This window comes from Rousettus aegyptiacus, unplaced genomic scaffold (genome assembly GCF_014176215.1).
Source record: "Rousettus aegyptiacus isolate mRouAeg1 unplaced genomic scaffold, mRouAeg1.p scaffold_m13_p_11, whole genome shotgun sequence".
Lineage (NCBI taxonomy): Eukaryota > Metazoa > Chordata > Mammalia > Chiroptera > Pteropodidae > Rousettus > Rousettus aegyptiacus.
In genome coordinates this window covers 1,045,502-1,061,400 of record NW_023416286.1, presented here as the reverse complement: position 1 = coordinate 1,061,400, position 15,899 = coordinate 1,045,502, and the positions used below count along the sequence as shown (strand labels likewise).

Sequence of the window (15,899 nt, the reverse complement as noted above, 5' to 3'; positions counted from 1 at the left end):
TGTATTGAGAACTGAAAATATTTAGAATTATCATGCAATATTTGCTTTAAAAAGTGATACTATTTCGAGAATGCTGGTTGAAATACTTGTTGGATAGTCTTCAACTTAGAGTATCTTTATTGCATTTCGCCGCAGGTGGAAGGATTACTCGATTTTTAAAAATGCATCATTAATTGATGTCAGTTTCTCCTTGTTGTGTGTGGCATCTGCAGTGTGCAACGTCAGCCTTTACCGAGACCTTGATGATCACCTTCCTCACAAACGTCACGTTCATCATCACCTTGTTGAACGTTCAAGGGTAACATCACACGTCTATTTACGTGCAGGCAGCGGTGGGTAATGGTGGAATCGAGAAGGCTCATTTATCCATCCATTTCCCAGCTCCGTCGTTGTCATCCCGCCAGCGGCCGCTAGGGCGGGACAGGCGGGCCGGCTCCTCCTTCCTCGGAGTCCGGGAATCGCACCCGCAGTGCGTGCGCCCGAGACGTCGGGGTGGACGGGAAACAAAAGAGGAGCCCGCGGCCGGTGGGCTGCTCCGCGCGGCGGCGGGGCGGACCGCGGTCCATCGGCCGCGGAGAGCCAGACGGTGGAGGGCGGCGGGGGGCTGCGCGCGGACCGCGGCGACGCCCAGGGACGCGCGGGCGGCCCCGGCCCGTCCGCCCGCGGGGGCCCGGCTCCCGGGGCGCCCGCAGCGCCTCCATCTTGGCCGGCGGGGCGCGGAGCGGCGTCTGGCCCGCCCCGCCGTCGCTGGTCCCCGGGCCCCGCGGCCGAATGGCGCAGCCCCGCGCGGGCTCCCCGCGGCCCGTCGCCCAGCCCCACGGGCCCGGCGCCGAGTGGGTCCCCAGGTCCCCCCCGCAGCCCCGACAAGATGGAGGACGTCGCCTCCTCCCGCAGCCATGACGGGCGGCGGGGCGACCGCTCCCCACGGGGCGAGGCGCGGGTGGACGTGCGTGCGCCCCCTGGTCACTCGGGGACGCCGTCGCCCGCCGCCCGGCCTCCGCTCGGCCCCGCGGCGGCCCCTGCCCGGCAGCCCGCACGGGGCCTCAAGGAGCTGGACAGGGAGGGCGTTGGGGACATCGAGGCCGCGTCCCTCCCCGGGCAGGGCCGTTGGGAGCCGCGGCGGCGGCCTCGGCGGCCTGGGCGCCCCGGCCCGAGCGAGGCCCGGCGGCCCGACCTCCGCGTCCCGGGCTGTCCCGGCCCCGGGGCGCGCCCGGCCCCCCGGGGAGCGAGCCCGCGGCCGGTGCGGCGGCAACGAAAGTCGGGCCGCCTGACCTGACGGAGCGGGTGGGGGCGGGGCGGGGGGCGGGGGCACGGAGGGAGGGGACGCGGCCCCAGGGCCCGGGCTGGCGCAGGGGCGAGGCGAAGGGCAGCGCCGGGGCGTGGCCCGCGCCTGACGGACAGCCCTCCGGACCACCCCCTCGAGGGGGTCCTGAAGGAAGGCGGTCGGAGCCAATGGACGTGCCCCGGGCGCCCCGGCCCGCCCTCCCCGCCAGCCAATGGGGGCGCGGAGGGCGGGGCCTGCCCGGGCCCGGCCGCGCCGCCGCCGCCTCCGCCTCCGCCTGCTCCCCAGCGCTAAAGCCGGGACTGGACCGAGCGGAGTTGTGCGCGTCGCCGAAGGGGGTGGGCCGGGGGAGGGGAGGTTCGTTCCGCGGAGCCGCAGCCAGAACCGGGTGAGGCTCGTCCCCGCTGTCTTCGCAGGCCGGGGCCGCCGACGGCGGGGGTGGCCGGGCGCAGCCTCGGGAGGCGGGGGCGGAGGCGGGGGCGCCGGGAGGCGGAGATGGGCGAGGGCGGCCTCCGGGGCCTCCCACCGGCCCGGGACTGACCCCCGCGGCGCGGCCGCCGTCGCCGCTGCGCGTCGGGCCTCCGGGGCTGCCGCGGGCTCCGCTCATGTCGCGGGCGCCGTCGCGGGCGGCCCGAGGGCTGCGGGCGCGCGGGCGAGGCCGGGAGGCCGGGTGAGGACGCGGGCGGGGGGCGCGGGGGTCCCTTTCTCCGGCGGGCGGTGGGGGAGGGGCGCGCGGGGTCCCCGCGCTGCCGGGGCGGCCGGGGCGCGCGGCCCGCGGCGCCGGGGCCGAGGGTGCGCTCCGCCGGGCCCCCCGCGCGCTCCCCGCCCGGTCGCGCTGCGCGGCCCTGGCTCCTCACGTATTGTTTGGCTGGGTCTCTAATGGCGGACGGGGAGGCAGCGCTGCCGGTCGCCGACTGCAGGGGGGGGGGCAAGTCTCGGGCCCAGGGCAAATGCTTGGGGCAAACGTGGGAGATTTCGGCCCGGCGGGCACGGGAGCCGCCCGCACCTCGGAGTCGGTGCCGGGAGCGACGGCGGTGGCGCCGGGCGGGCCGCTTTGGGGGAACACCGTCCCCTCGCTGGCGTCGAGGCAGCGTTCGCCCTGCCCCCGCTCGCTTCCCGGGAGCAGGCTCGGTGCCCTCCGCCTCCTCCCTCCGGATTCTGCCTTTCACGTGGGTTTTGGTCCCAAAGACATGTTTTACGCCGTTCCGCTCCGCTTTACGTACGAGAGGTGGTTGGCCTCGGGCTGGGCAGAGATAATAGAAGAGCCGAACCTCCTTGACCTCCGGGTCCCTTCCGTGCCCCCTCCCGGCGGGGAGGGCCCGGCCCTCCCACCTGGGTGGATTGTTCCTGATCCGTTTCTCGTTTTTCCTCTTCCCCCAGGGCCGGGAGTCGCCTTCAACCCTGCGTGGTGCATCTTTGACAGAAAGTGAGGAGGAAAACACCCCCATTGTGAGTCCTTTGCCCCTAATTGGTCGCTCTTAGAGGACGTTGTCAGGTTGTAGGGGTTCAGCCAGGGGACTGGTCTGTCCCCGTTGTTTGCAGGGGGAGGAGCTTTCTCTGGGGTGGCAGCTGCCCCCTGGGGCCAGGCCTGGGTGACGGCTGGGGAGGCAGCTGGGAGTGGGCGCCGCCGTGAGCACCGCTGCAGACGTCGCTCCTGCTGCTGCAATGCCAGCCCCAGCGACCAGACGACGGGCTCCTGCAGCTGCTCACGTTACCCGGGAGGAGGGTGCGGGGAGCAGGGCATATTTCTGGTGCCCTCTAGAGTTCCACAGTGGGAATTGAAGTTGTTTCCTTTTAAATGCGATGCGAGCAACCATCTTTAACATTTTTTTCTGCCTTCGCAATGGATAATTGATGGAAGGGATCAGAGAGATAGAAAAGAACCAATTCACTTTTTGTTCGTGTCTGATTGAAAGCACACATCTGAGTCTTAGGGCCGACGAGAGGGTCGATCTCTCCCATGTCTTCGCTTAGGAGAGGGCAGAAGTCCACTCCGGTGGTCCTTTAGCGCGCCCATCAGCGCGCTGCTCACACCTGTCCGCCGCTCTGGTTAGTGACTCTGGGTCCCCATCTTCTGTGCTGATTGCTTGCTCTTCACTGGAGTCATTCTTAAGTGTGTTATCTGAGAGTTATCATTTAATGCTTGTAATTTGTTGGTTTAAAGCCAGCCTGGTAATGTACTAGACAGGAAGATGAACATAACCAGTGAAAATTCTCTCAGTTGCTATTAGTTACAAACACTAGACACAATGTATCCCTTGAGTCCATTGACAGTTGCTACTGTAACTTGTGGATCTCTACCAGAGTCATGTCATTAGTATAGTAGTTTATACTTAGGTATTTAAGTCCCAAATGGGTCAAAAGACATTGAACTGCTAATGAATATTTGCTGAATCCTGCTTGTGAAGGGTGACATGAGGATGGCAGCTTGTGTGAGAGGGTACCACTCTGACACAGCGCAGGACACTCAGCATGTGTTATTTCCTTTAACCTTAGCCAGTAGCCTGCAGGGTAATAAAAATAGCGTGTATCGAGCCCCCGTTGTATGCCAGCACAATTCTAAGCTGGGTTTTAAAGAAAAAGTTTATTTAGAAACTTTGAAATTTCTGAGTGAGAATCATCATCACGTGTCCAAACTAATTTTGAACGTGTGTTAAGTAATTTAATCCTCATGAAAACCCAGTGATACAGGTACTTTTTTTATTCTTGACTTGTAGAGGAAGAAACAGGCATAGGTTTGGCGGAGCAAATGATTTACACTTAAGCGGTTTGATTATAGTGCCCAAGTTCAGCGACTGTGCTGCCCTGTTTTAAAGTGCGTAACATGGTCGTTTTACAAATTTAGAAATTGAAACAGTGAAAAAATCCAAGGTTAGCATCTTTTCAGCCTATATGTTCTTTTCCTAGAGAACAGCGTGTAAACAAATGTAAAATGCTTGAAGCTTACTGAGTACCTTTTTTAAAAAAAATAATAGAACCATAGGTATCAATTAGATTATTTTACTGCCTTATTTCAAAACTAACAGGCTCTGTTCGAATTAGAAATAATACATTCTCTTTTTCAATGTGTCTGTGTAATTTAGAGTCTACACTTGTTTCCCACGTGCCGCACCTTGAACGAATGCGACTTCTCTCCTAGGTTCAAAGCTCTTTTCACACATTAGATCGTTCGTATATAATGGATCAGATCTTTCAAATAGATGGGCTGTTTTTATTTTAGCACCAGGTATTTTTGGAAAAGATTGACCTTTATCAGATTTTTTCCCTTGGTTCTTAGTTGTGATGCTGGTAGGGGGAAGGTTTTTAATTGGTTATGTGTAGTAGGAATCGAGAGATGAGGACACACAGAATGTATAATCAGGACCTTTCTGTAGTGTCAGCACGTGTAAACTGATGAGAGCACGGTTCTTTCAAACAGAGCCGAAATGCGGTTCTCGTTGTGCTTAATAATTTAACTCAGAATTAAAAATCCCGTTACTTAAAAATACCAGTTATTGGTGTTTCAATGTGCGAGACAGTAAGATGATGGTAACTTGACAATTTTTAATTGACCTTACACCTACGTAAAGAAGTTCTTTATCATACTTACATCTATCGTAAGTATACTTTATTACACTTGTTAATATGAGTTAGGCTCTGTTAGATGTATTTAGGAACTGTTTTGACAGTTAAAATTACTTTGCATATATATGGCATCTTTCCTTAGTGCATTGCGAATAGCATGCATCGCCCCCCTACCTGTCCTTGTAAACACTTGGGGAAGAGATACAGGGTGGTCCTTACTTTTCCACGTTCTACTGTTGTACAGTCTCGTGGGCGGGACTTCTGGTGAGACAACTCTGAATCACTCAGGCATCACACAGATGCTGCTACGTGAATGTTTCATATTTTTGCGTGGATATGGAGCTTGACATACCACCTTTGTACCCCAATGTTCATATTCTTAAAGTTTTATTATATTTTGCCCTTGTTTGAGATAAAGTGAATCGTTAACCAGTTGCTGTGGTGTTAGTGTAATGAAAGAACATGTATGAAATTTAGAGCTCTGTCGTCGAAAGGTGTGGAATAATTAGAAACGTCAGATTTTTTGTCTTTCTGGGCATTAACATCTGTCTCTGCCTCAGTTAACGACGTCGTGAACGTGCACGTTATTGTGCAGAATAGCATTTACTGCAAGAGGACTGGCATGTTCCGCTTGCAGATGGTTTTTTCGGCACTGCAAGTGAGCCCAAGCGAAAGCTTGTTCTCCCGTCCAGTTCTCTAACAGTATTTCATTTAGTGCATTTTAAGTCAGGAAACGAGTAGACAGACTGCTTTGCCTTCATACATTTCCCATTTTTTTTAAATCAGTTGGTTAATTTTCTTCTGTTTCTATCAGAGCATAGAATTGGGATTTTAGAATTCAACAGGACTTTGAACTATTCAAATCTAAAAGTTCTTATGCACAACTGCCATATGTAAAGATCTATAAAGTTGTTAGTGAGAAAATCGCAGTTGGATAAATGCATAATTTTGAGCTATGGGGGCTCCGGGTAACAATTGTAGTTTGTATTTTCTATTTCAGTTGTATACCAGCCACAAAAACGTTTTACATAGTTGGACCTGCAAATTTATATATCTGCAACATGTTTTTTAAACAAGTCACTTTGTTATCTTAGAGTTCTTTTATTAAAATAGAGCTGGGAAGAAAATTATGAAGGCTGGCACCAAATACTTGCTAACGAGTTGGTCATTTTAAAGTGTTAAAATTTGGATTATAACATTTGTTATTTTATTGCATTTTTTAAAACATGTTTTGGATCAAGTTTTACACAACACTTGAAGCACTTTGGAATGTGATTAATTGAATGAGGTAAATTATTCAGTAGTTTTACTTTATAGCAACGCCATGTGTGTATTACTTTTGTTGTAGTTAACATACCTTTTCTGGGTTTATTTTTGTACGAATCAGGAACTGAGTTTGTAAACCAGTGAAAAATCTATTTTAGAGATTAAAAAATGTGTAGAGGAGTTTGCAAAATCACTTGCTCACATGACTATTTGGGATTTGTTCTAGTTCTAACTTCCAGCAGTCCATTGAAAATTGGAAGTGATAAAATTTAGGGGAAATTCATAGTCTTTGAAAGAGGGAATGATGGTTGGGGATTTTATTTTTTCTGTTTTGATCAATGTGCTGCAAGTATTAATGTTTATTATTTCAAGAAATGACTTGAGAGTAAACTTTGCTATTAGGGTAAATCGGTACTGAATATTAAATAGATCTGATTTTTAAAAATTTGTGTATTTGTTTAATTGTTGCATGTTACCTTGTTTTTATCAAGGAGTTATCAAATTATTGTTAGAAAATTTCACCAATTTTCTTTGATATTAATAGGTTGCCAAGGATTAAGTTTATCTTATTTCTCTAGCGATTCTAGATTTCTTTTTCTCTATAGTGTTCCTTGTGAATTTGAAGTCAGATTTATTTTGTGAATTTAAAGTTTAAAGGTTAAAAAAAATACTTAAAACTATTACAATGTTATATGTCACTTATATTTCAATTTTAAAAAGTTTAAAAATATTTTGTCCTTAAATTATTAAATGATTCTGATATGAAAAGTTAATGTTAAATTGTAATTTTAAGATAAATTCACTAGAAATAGTATCGCAGTCTCATATTAAAAAATTTTGTGAAAGATCTGTTTAATTCTTGAAGTAAATTTATTTCTAGCCATTTAGATTGGATAGGAAAAATGCTTAAATGGTTATTTTAAGTAAAATCATGCGTGGTTAGAAATTTCAGACAGAAGAGAGTTTGTAAAATGTGACTAATTCTGCAAGGCAAATTATTCAATTTTTTTACTGTATGGCAATGCCATGTGTGTATTACTTTTGCTGTAGCTACCTACATACCTTGTCTGGGTTTATTTTTGTAAGAATTTGGAACTGAAATTATGGTTTTCTAACTTAAAACTGCTTAAAGAAACATTTCTTGTAACGGCGGAACAGCGTCATCGTCATTCATTCCGGAGGCCTGTGTCGCCTACGGAGAGTGATGTTTCTGGGACCAGACAGAATGGTTGGCCTGCTGGGTCGGGGCCCCTCTGCGTATCGGGGAGTCCTAAGAGATGTGCTCTGCTCACAGTTGGCCTGCAGTCTCTTTGGCTCTGTTCGGGTGGGCGTTTCTTATAGGCTCTTAATGCTACGCCCCAGGACCCTGATTTGGAGTTTGTAAGTTTTCGGTCAGGCGCAGCGATTATAGAGTAGAGCACTGTGCTGTCAGTTCTTTCGAACTAAGAAAATGTTAGAGTGGGAGTGAATATTTAGGTCAAAAGAAAATTTCATTTTATCCTTTTGTCTTAGATTTATATTTGTATTGTTTGAAGCTTGTCATATTTTAATTACTTTAATTATTTCTGGCTCTAACATGGTATCAGAATTCACGTTCATGGTTCTATGTTTGTTTTGAAGTAATGGAGATCTGGCCCTGTTTTAATTATATAAAATTAAACTGACTTTAGCTTTAAAACTATCATTACTTTGAATATTGTCTCACTTTCTATTTTTGTCAGTTTTAATATGGTATAGTCCTGTTTCTTCATCAAGTAGGTGTTGACTCCTGCCTAGGAAAGTCATTCCATTCTGGATCTCCAAGTTATATGTCACTCATCCAAGAGAAGCTTCTGTCCCCGTTTGTCTCTGTCCCCCGTGAGACAAACCCTGGACCGCCGTGGTTCCTGTTCTCTTCCTTTGTGTATCGCATTTCTGTCCTCGATGGCCTTGCCCAGCGGTCTTCACCCTGGCTTCCTCCTGGATTTAAGTGTTCGTGTGTCTTTCTCTCTCCTAACTCCTTTTGAAGTTAAAAACTGTCACACAGCGTCTGCAAAAGCATCCTGTATTTTAAGTCTAATTTTGCTTTACTCAGACGTGGCCTGTCCAATGTTTAGGAAACTCGAATCGGGTGAGATGGCACGTGGGCGTGGCCCTGGTGGTATGTTGGGACCTCGCCTGGAAAGGGAGCTAATGGGACTTAATTTCGCAGCTTTTCTGCCCCCTCAAAATGTGTTTTTGTCACTTCAGTGTTGCTAGGGGATTTGCAGCATGACATGAGTTTGAGTCAGGTTCGTGTTCAAATCTGCCATGCTCACGAAGGAACTTTTGGGGTGATGAACGTATTCTACTTTGTGGTGTATAAACTTGATAAGTTTATCAGTTTTCACTTAAAATAAGCAAACTTTGTTATATGCAAATCGTGCCCCAATAAAACTGTTAAAACCCAATTTTGCCCCCACTATTTACCAGTTTGTGATCTCTGGTAAGTCATTTAACCTCCGACTTACTCATTTAACCTCAGTTTACTCATTTGAGAAATGAGTATAGTCACGCCTCCTTTCCCGAGAGGGCCGTGAGGTAAGGGTTTAGGGCATGTAGGGCATGCGACCGGGCAGTGGTGGGCGCTCGGGCCCGAAGACTGTCTTACCGATAATCTGCGAAAGGCCGTTACCTGCAATTGACATTTTCCACACAGTCTGACGTTCTCGTAATCCCTTCCTCGTCCTCACATGTAAACGTCCTTAGCTGGTTGACGTCTGAATTCCAGTGGTGTCACTCGCGTACCTGAGGGACAGTGTGGCGCGATGACAGGTGCCCTTCCGGGGTTGCCACCTGTGTGGCTGATCCAGTAGTAGACTTGTTTATCCATCTCCAAACCGAAGCGATAACTCACGCAAGTTATCTGTCAGAGGAGACGCGTCGGGGCGGTTTCGATGAGCAGGGCGTGTCTCTTGTAAATGGTCGTCGTCGTTGCCATCGTATTAGATTCCTGACGAGCTGCAGCCACGGCGGCGCGGCGCGGCTCGGAAGCGACACTGAGTTGTCCACGGTAGGCAGAGTCGTCTGTTTACTTTCTGAAATTTCCTGATTAAGGGAGGAAAAATAGTGGTTTGTTTTGTTTTCGTTTTTGTCTTGGTATGTTCCGCATGTTTTGTATTCCTTCGATTGTTAAGAGCAGTCAGCGAACACCTGAAGAACGTGTCCCTGGGAAGGGACTCCGGTAACAGTTGCCAGCGTTTCCAGTGGCGGGAAGCAGAGGCGGCAGGTTTTTATTTAGTAATAACCCGTGTCGGACAAGTAGGTTCTTCGTACTTGAAGTTTGGCCTTTTCGAACCGGCATCTCATTGGCTGTGACGCGGATGTTGTTTCTTTAGACGTGGCGGGGTCCAGCCGCGGAGCCTTGGACCTCACCAAAGGGAGAGTTCACACCCGAGCGAGTTCACACCCGCTCCGTCATCCTTGTGCCACGCGAAGGTGGTGTCAGAAGCAGTCATTAAACGAGGCCATAGAGCCAGAAGTATAAGGATAAACTAGCGTTTGTTTCCAAGTTAACATATGTGGTTGAAGTTGACTTGCGCTCGGGGAGAAGGAAGTGTGGGTTCATTTAGCTTCTCTGATCGCAGGTTAAGGGGAGAGGGCACAAAACCGTTTTGTTGGGGGCTAAGATCAGGCCGTGCTGCTAATCATATAGACGGAATGTAGAGGTGGTGAAAAATCGTGACCAAAGACATAGGGTAGAGATATTTTTATTTTTCTCGTTTTGTATTTGAGCGAATTATCTTAATTTCCCGTTTTACAATGGGGAAACTGAGGCTGAGCTGTGTAGTGATTGTCCTTGAGCACAGCCCTGGGTGGGGGGTTGGGGGGGTCTTTGTAGAAGGCTCCTGCTAGAGGTGGCCCCTGGGGGGCGGTAAGGGGGCAGCTGCTGAAGCCGGCCACGTGCAGGCCGGGCGGGCAGGGGACAGTGCTCCGTTTCCCCCACGTACCCTGGAAGGCCAAGGCGACCCAGATGTCAGAACGGCTCTTCGGATGCCCTGGGGAGTGGGCCGGGCGGCTGGCGTCTGGAGCCGGAGGGCTCAGAAGAGCTGGGTGGTAGGGGCGCGTTCAGGGTTATTTGGGAAGTGGGTGGGACCTGGAGGTGGCGAGGCCGTGGGTGAAGGAGGGGAGCTTGAGAAGGAGCGCAGCGGCTGGGACGCATCACCTCCCCACGGTGAGCGCCGAGGACGCGCAGGTGCAGAGAGGGCGAGTCGGACCCCAGGAGGCGCCTGGGGCTCCCACACTCTGCACTGAGGTCAGCCACGGAGTCCAGGGAGTAGGGGGTTCCCTGCAATCTTGGGAGTGGGTGAGGCCCCAGAGAAAGTCGAAATTACCTGAAAGTAGCTACAGTTCAGTTTTGGTCCCCTGGGAAAGAAGAGGTTATTCCTTACCCCTAGAAATCCTGTGCCCTAGGGATACCCTAAGGAATTAATTGATTTATTCATTTATTTATTAGATCAGAAGGGATTTTTGTTTAGACTTCATCGTAACCCTTAAATGGGTTTTTGGTCTGTTAAATGATTCCTATCGACCGCCAAAGCAGAGTAACATTGTTTTAGATACCTGATAAAAACATGTTAAGGAAAGACTGTAGACATGACTTTAGCTGTGGTGTCATCTGTCACCGACCCCTGCCAGAGACGAGGAGTTTCCCCAGTGCGGCGTGTGCTGACGCGCGCCCACGAGAACGGCCTGGCATGTTTGCGTGTGCATTTTAAACACGTGTGCTGTACGCACCTTTCTGCAGCTTGTTCTGCTCACTGAGCTGTGTGTCTCAGATTCTTTTCCTGTCGCGATATTTCATGCGTGGATTTAACAGTTAAGACGTCCTGTTGAGGGGCATTTAGTCTATTTTGAATTGTTGTTACAGATAACACTGCAGGCCACACCCGGTGTAGCGGCTTGCTGGGTCCGGGTGTGTGTCCTCTAGGTGAGATTCCGAGCGCGGACCCACTGCGTGGGAGCAGAGTGCGCTGCGAGCCCACCACGTGCCCGGGCCACTGTGTGCCGCCGTGTGCCCGCCGTGTGCCCGCCGCGTGTCCATCGTGTGCCCCGGGTGCCGCCCACTTTGGCATCGTTCCCTCGCGTGCTCGCCAGCGCCGGGTATTATCAAACAGTTCAGTTTCTGTTCTTTCTAAAGTCCAAATATCGATTCCTGTATCTGTTAAAACTGCATGGATGTATACTTCTTCGTTTTACATATTTTTACGCCCTATTTATGGTGTTTCTTTCCTGTGGAAACATTTTATAACGCGATGGTGTGCTGGGAAACCTGTTTCCCTACTGCATGAAAGAGGCGCCAGGAACAGACACGCGGAGACCTCCGTGGGAGCGGAGGCGAGCAGCACCCTGGGGCGCGCGGGGCACCCAGGCGGGGCCCCCAGCGCTGTGACCGCGTGGCCTCCAGACGGGTCCCGCGCACGTGGCAGCAGGGGAGAAGGTGCGGGGGAGCCCCCTCCCCGCTACTCCTGGCCCGCAGCTCCTCCCGGGGAGCCGCCACCAACTCGCGTCCCTGGCTGGCTGTCTGGACGCGGCCGGGCGGACATGCGAGCGAGTCCGCGCGCCTCCGGAATGTCACCGGCACGGCGTTTCACGGTCCGTCGGCGTCACGGCAGGTGTCAGCCTCCCTTCCATTTCGGGGTGAACAGCGCCCCTCGGGCGTGTGCACCTGCCTTCCGCCCCCGCCCCCGCCCCGCCCCCTCCACCTGCCCGCGCTGGCCGTGTCCGCCCTTTGGCCATCGTGAACAGTGCTGCCGTGAACATCGGTCACAAGTACCTGCTCGAGTCTTTGCCTCTCACCCTGACAAACCGGCGCCGTGCCCCCAGTCAGCACGGCCGCGGCCGCGCCCCCCGCCCCCTCGCGATCGGGCTCTGCAGCTTTGTCGTTTTCCCGCAGCGCCGTGTCCTCGGGGTTTAGCCGCGTAGCGCGTCGTGGGAGCCCCCCCTTTGGATGGCCAGTCATCCGTCGGCCCTCGTACGTGCCACGCTTTGTCCTTCCTCGGCCCGTGGACGTTTTGCTCGCGTCCGCCTCCTGGCTTTGTGAGCGGTGCTGCTGTGAGCGTGGGTGCAGCTGTCTCGTCTGCTCCCGCCTCCCGCCCCGGACGGAGGCCCAGACGCGGGGCCGCCGCACCGCACCGCGCGGCGCTTCAGGCTTCGCGTCCCCGAGCGACCGCCACGCCGTTTTCTGTCGCGGCTGCCCCGTTCGCGCCCGTCGCGGCAGCGAGCGGGGACCAGGGGTTTTCGGCCAGGCAGCCAGCTCCTCGCCAGCACTCGGTGCTGCTGTTCGTTGCCGTGACGGAGCCATCCTGATGGACGTGAGACGATGTGTCCTGGCTTTAATTTCATTTCTCTAATAACAAATGACAGAAAAACGATGCCTCTCTTTATGTGCCTGTGGCCATTCGGGTATCTTCTTTGCGGCTGGGGGAGTATCTAAGTCCTTCGCCCTTTGTCCGTTTGTTCTTGTTCTTGAGGTATAAGAATTCTTTATGGATCCTGGATATTAATCTCTTATCAGGTAGACGATTTGCAAGTATTTTGTCCCGATCTGTTGGTTGTCTTTTTATTCTTTCAGTATATTGTTCTTTGCACAAAAGTTCAATTTTTTCAGCTCTGCTGGCGAGTTTTATACTTCCGTACGCTTTCCTGTTACTAAGTAGTGTTCTTGGTTTCAGGCCGAACAGTTCCCTTTGTCATTTTTTGTAAGGCTGAACTAGTGGTGATGGAACTCAACTTTTTTTGTTTTTCTGGAAAACTCTTTATCGCCTTCAACTCTAAAGGAAAACTTTGCTGGGTAGAGTATTCTTAGTTGACAATATTTTCCTTTCAGCACAAAAGTTTTTAACTTGGGTGAAGTCCAGTTCATTTTTTCTTTCGTGGCTTGCGCTTTCGACGTCATATCCGAGATGTCATTGCCAAGCCCAGTGCCATGACACCTTTCTGTTTTCTCCTAGAACGTTTATAGTTTAAGTTCTTAAATACAGGTCTTTGGTTCACCTTGAGTTAATTTTGTGTATGGCATAAGGTAAGAGACCTGTCGAATTCTTTCGTTGAAACGACGGTCCTTTCCTCGGTGGTCTTGACACCCACACCCTTGTCGGTCACTCAGCAGGTGTCCGAGGGTGTCCTGGGCTCTGTGTCCTGCACTGTCTTTACGCCAGTGCCATGCCGTCCAGTTGTCTAGCTTCGTAGTGGTTTTGAAATCAGGCGGTGTGAGGCCCTGCCGGCTCTGGTCATGTTTTCCAAGACTGCTGTCCCCTGAGATTCCGTGTGGGCCGTAGGGTGAGTTTTTCTCCTTGGCCGACATCCTTCGAGCCTTGGGCAGGCCCACATTGGCCCTGCGGCTTGCTCCAGGGCGAGGGTGTCGTCTTGACAGCAGTGCCCTCCAGCCCCCGAGCGGGTGTCTTGCCCTTTGTTTGCGTCCTCAGTTTCTGTCAGCGTGTTTTATAATTTTCAGCGTCCAAGTCTTTCATCTCCGGTTAAATTTATTTCTATGTACTTTATTCTTTTTAATGTTACTGTGAATGGATTGTTTTCTTAACGTTTGGCAGGATTGTTCATTAGTGTGTAGAAAAGCAACTGGTTTTTGCATGACGTTTTTGTATTCTGAAACTTTGCTTGTGTGTTTCCTCTGTATGAGGTCATGTCATCTGCAGGGACAACTTCACTTTTTCCTTTCGCTCTCTGGATGCCATTTGGTGTTTTTCTCGCGCGGTGGCCTCAGCCAGGGCTTCCAGAGCTGTGTCGAGTAGGACCGGCGAGCGGCACCTGTGCCCTGTTCCTGGTCTGAGGAAAAGCGTTCGGTTTTCACCGCTGCGTGTGCCGTTAGCCGGGGATGTTTCTCTACGTGGCCTTTCTCCTAGTGCAGAAGTTTCCTCCTCTGTCTAGTTGATCGTTTTCGTCATGCAAGTCAAATAAAAAATTTTTCCCCTCAGTTGAGATGATCATGTGTAGTTTTTTTCCTCTTCAATCTATTAATGTGGTATATTTGATTTTCTTCTGTTGGACCGCCTCTGCGTTTGGGGGTGCACCTTGCTGGGTTCTGTACTCTCCTCACTAGTCGCTGTCTTGCTGGGGACGTCCCCGTAGACGTGCCCAGGGACCGCGGGCCCTGGCTCTGCGCGTGGCGCCGTCTGCCGTGGCGTCGCGCACAGGGGCGGCGCAGAGGAGGTAGGAAGGCCGCCCTCCTCCTCGGTTTCCCTTTGGAAGTGTTTGAGGAGGAGCAGTGTTCATTCTTCTGTAGATGTGTGGTAGCATTTACCAGGGAAGCCATCTGTTCCTGGACCTTTCTTTGTTGGGAGATGTTTGATGACCAATTTAATGTCCTTGCTCATTATAATTTTATTCAGATTTTGTATTTCTTCTTGAGTCAGTTTTGGTAGTTTGTGTATGTCTAGGAGTTTCCATTTTTATCTTGGCCATCTAATTTGTTGGCATGCAGTTGCTTGTCGTATTCTCTTATTCTGTTTATTTCTGTAAAATTGCTGGTGATGTCCTATTTTCATTTCTGATTTTAATAATTTGAGATTTTTTTCTTAGTTTAAAGATTTAATTTTTTCGAAGAACCACCTTTTCATTTTGTTGAGTTTTCTCTATGTTTTTCTGTCTGTTTACTAATCTTTATTTCATTCTTTCTGCTAGCTTTGGGTTTATTTTGTTTACTGTCCGATTTCTTAAGGCATACAGTGTGTTTACTGACTTGAGATATTTTGTAATGTAGGTGTGAACAGCTCTTGGGTTCCCGCGGAGCCCTGCTCACGGTGTCCTGTGAGTTTTGACATGTGTGTCTTTGTTTTCTTTTGCTCAAAGTGTTTCCTTATTTCCCTTGTCATTTCTCTTTGACCCATTGGTTATTTGTGTCTTGTTTAACTTCTGCTTATTTGTGAGTTTCCATTTTTGATTCCGTTGTTTATTTCTGGTTTCATTCCATCGTGATCAGAAAAGACTATCGTTTTGATTCTTTTAAATTTATGAAGGCCTGTTTTGTGGCTACAACATGGCCTCTGGTAAATGTCCCGTGTGCACTTGGGAAGAGCAGGCATTCTGCCGCTGGCGGGTGGGGTGGTCTGAATGTCTGGTAGGCCTCGGCCATCTGAGTGCCATTCCCCGACTGACCTTCGTGTGGTGGCTCTGCTATTTTTTTGTTCTATCTGCTATTAAAAGGAGGATATTGAAGTATCCAGCTATTATAGAACTGTTTCTTTTTAAATTCTGGCAATTTTTGCTTCACTTTGTTTTGGAGGCTCTGTTCATTGTGTGTGTGGTTGCAATACCTACTTGCTGGAATGACTCTCTTGTCAGCGTATAGTGTCCTTTTTTTCTCTTATAACCTTTTTGACTTAAAGTTTATTTTGTCTACTATTACTATGCCTGAGCCAATTCTCTTTTAGTTACTATTTGCATGAAATACCTTTTCCATATTTCTTTTCGTTTTTTCGTGTCTTTGTATTGCAAGTGAGTCTCTTCAATACAGCGTGTAGATGGACCATGTTTTCTTAATCCAACCTGCCAGTTTCTGTCTTTTAATGTAATTTAATCTATTCACACTTAAAGTAACTAATGAGGAAGGACTGACTTTTGCCAGTTTGCTCTTTGTTTTCTCGATGCCTCTGTTTCCCCGCTCTGTCCTGTTCCCGCCTTCTCTCGCGTTTGATTTTTCCCTCTGGGGTACCTTCCCCCCTTCCCTGTCTTCCGCGGTTTCCAGGTGTTTTCTTGATGGCACCTGAGCATTACAATCAGCATCCGAAACGCACAGATGCTTGTCGGTAGC

The 15,899-nt window shown here is 50.4% G+C and overlaps 1 protein-coding gene across 5 annotated transcripts in view; it reads left to right on the top strand.

Moving 5' to 3' along the window:
• Nucleotides 1–1,558: 1,558 nt before the first annotated feature.
• ZMYM2 (zinc finger MYM-type containing 2) overlaps nt 1,559–15,899 on the top strand; it is a 75,558-nt gene continuing 61,217 nt past the window's right edge. For 4 of the 5 annotated variants that reach the window (XM_036228365.1, XM_036228363.1, XM_036228364.1 and 1 more), the window contains exons 1-2: nt 1,559–1,670; nt 2,663–2,731. The gene's annotated coding sequence lies outside the window, so the exon portion shown is untranslated. Of the gene's footprint in view, nt 1,671–1,811; nt 1,953–2,662; nt 2,732–15,899 lie in introns of those variants that run through there. The other variant, XM_036228362.1, reaches the window with a different exon arrangement.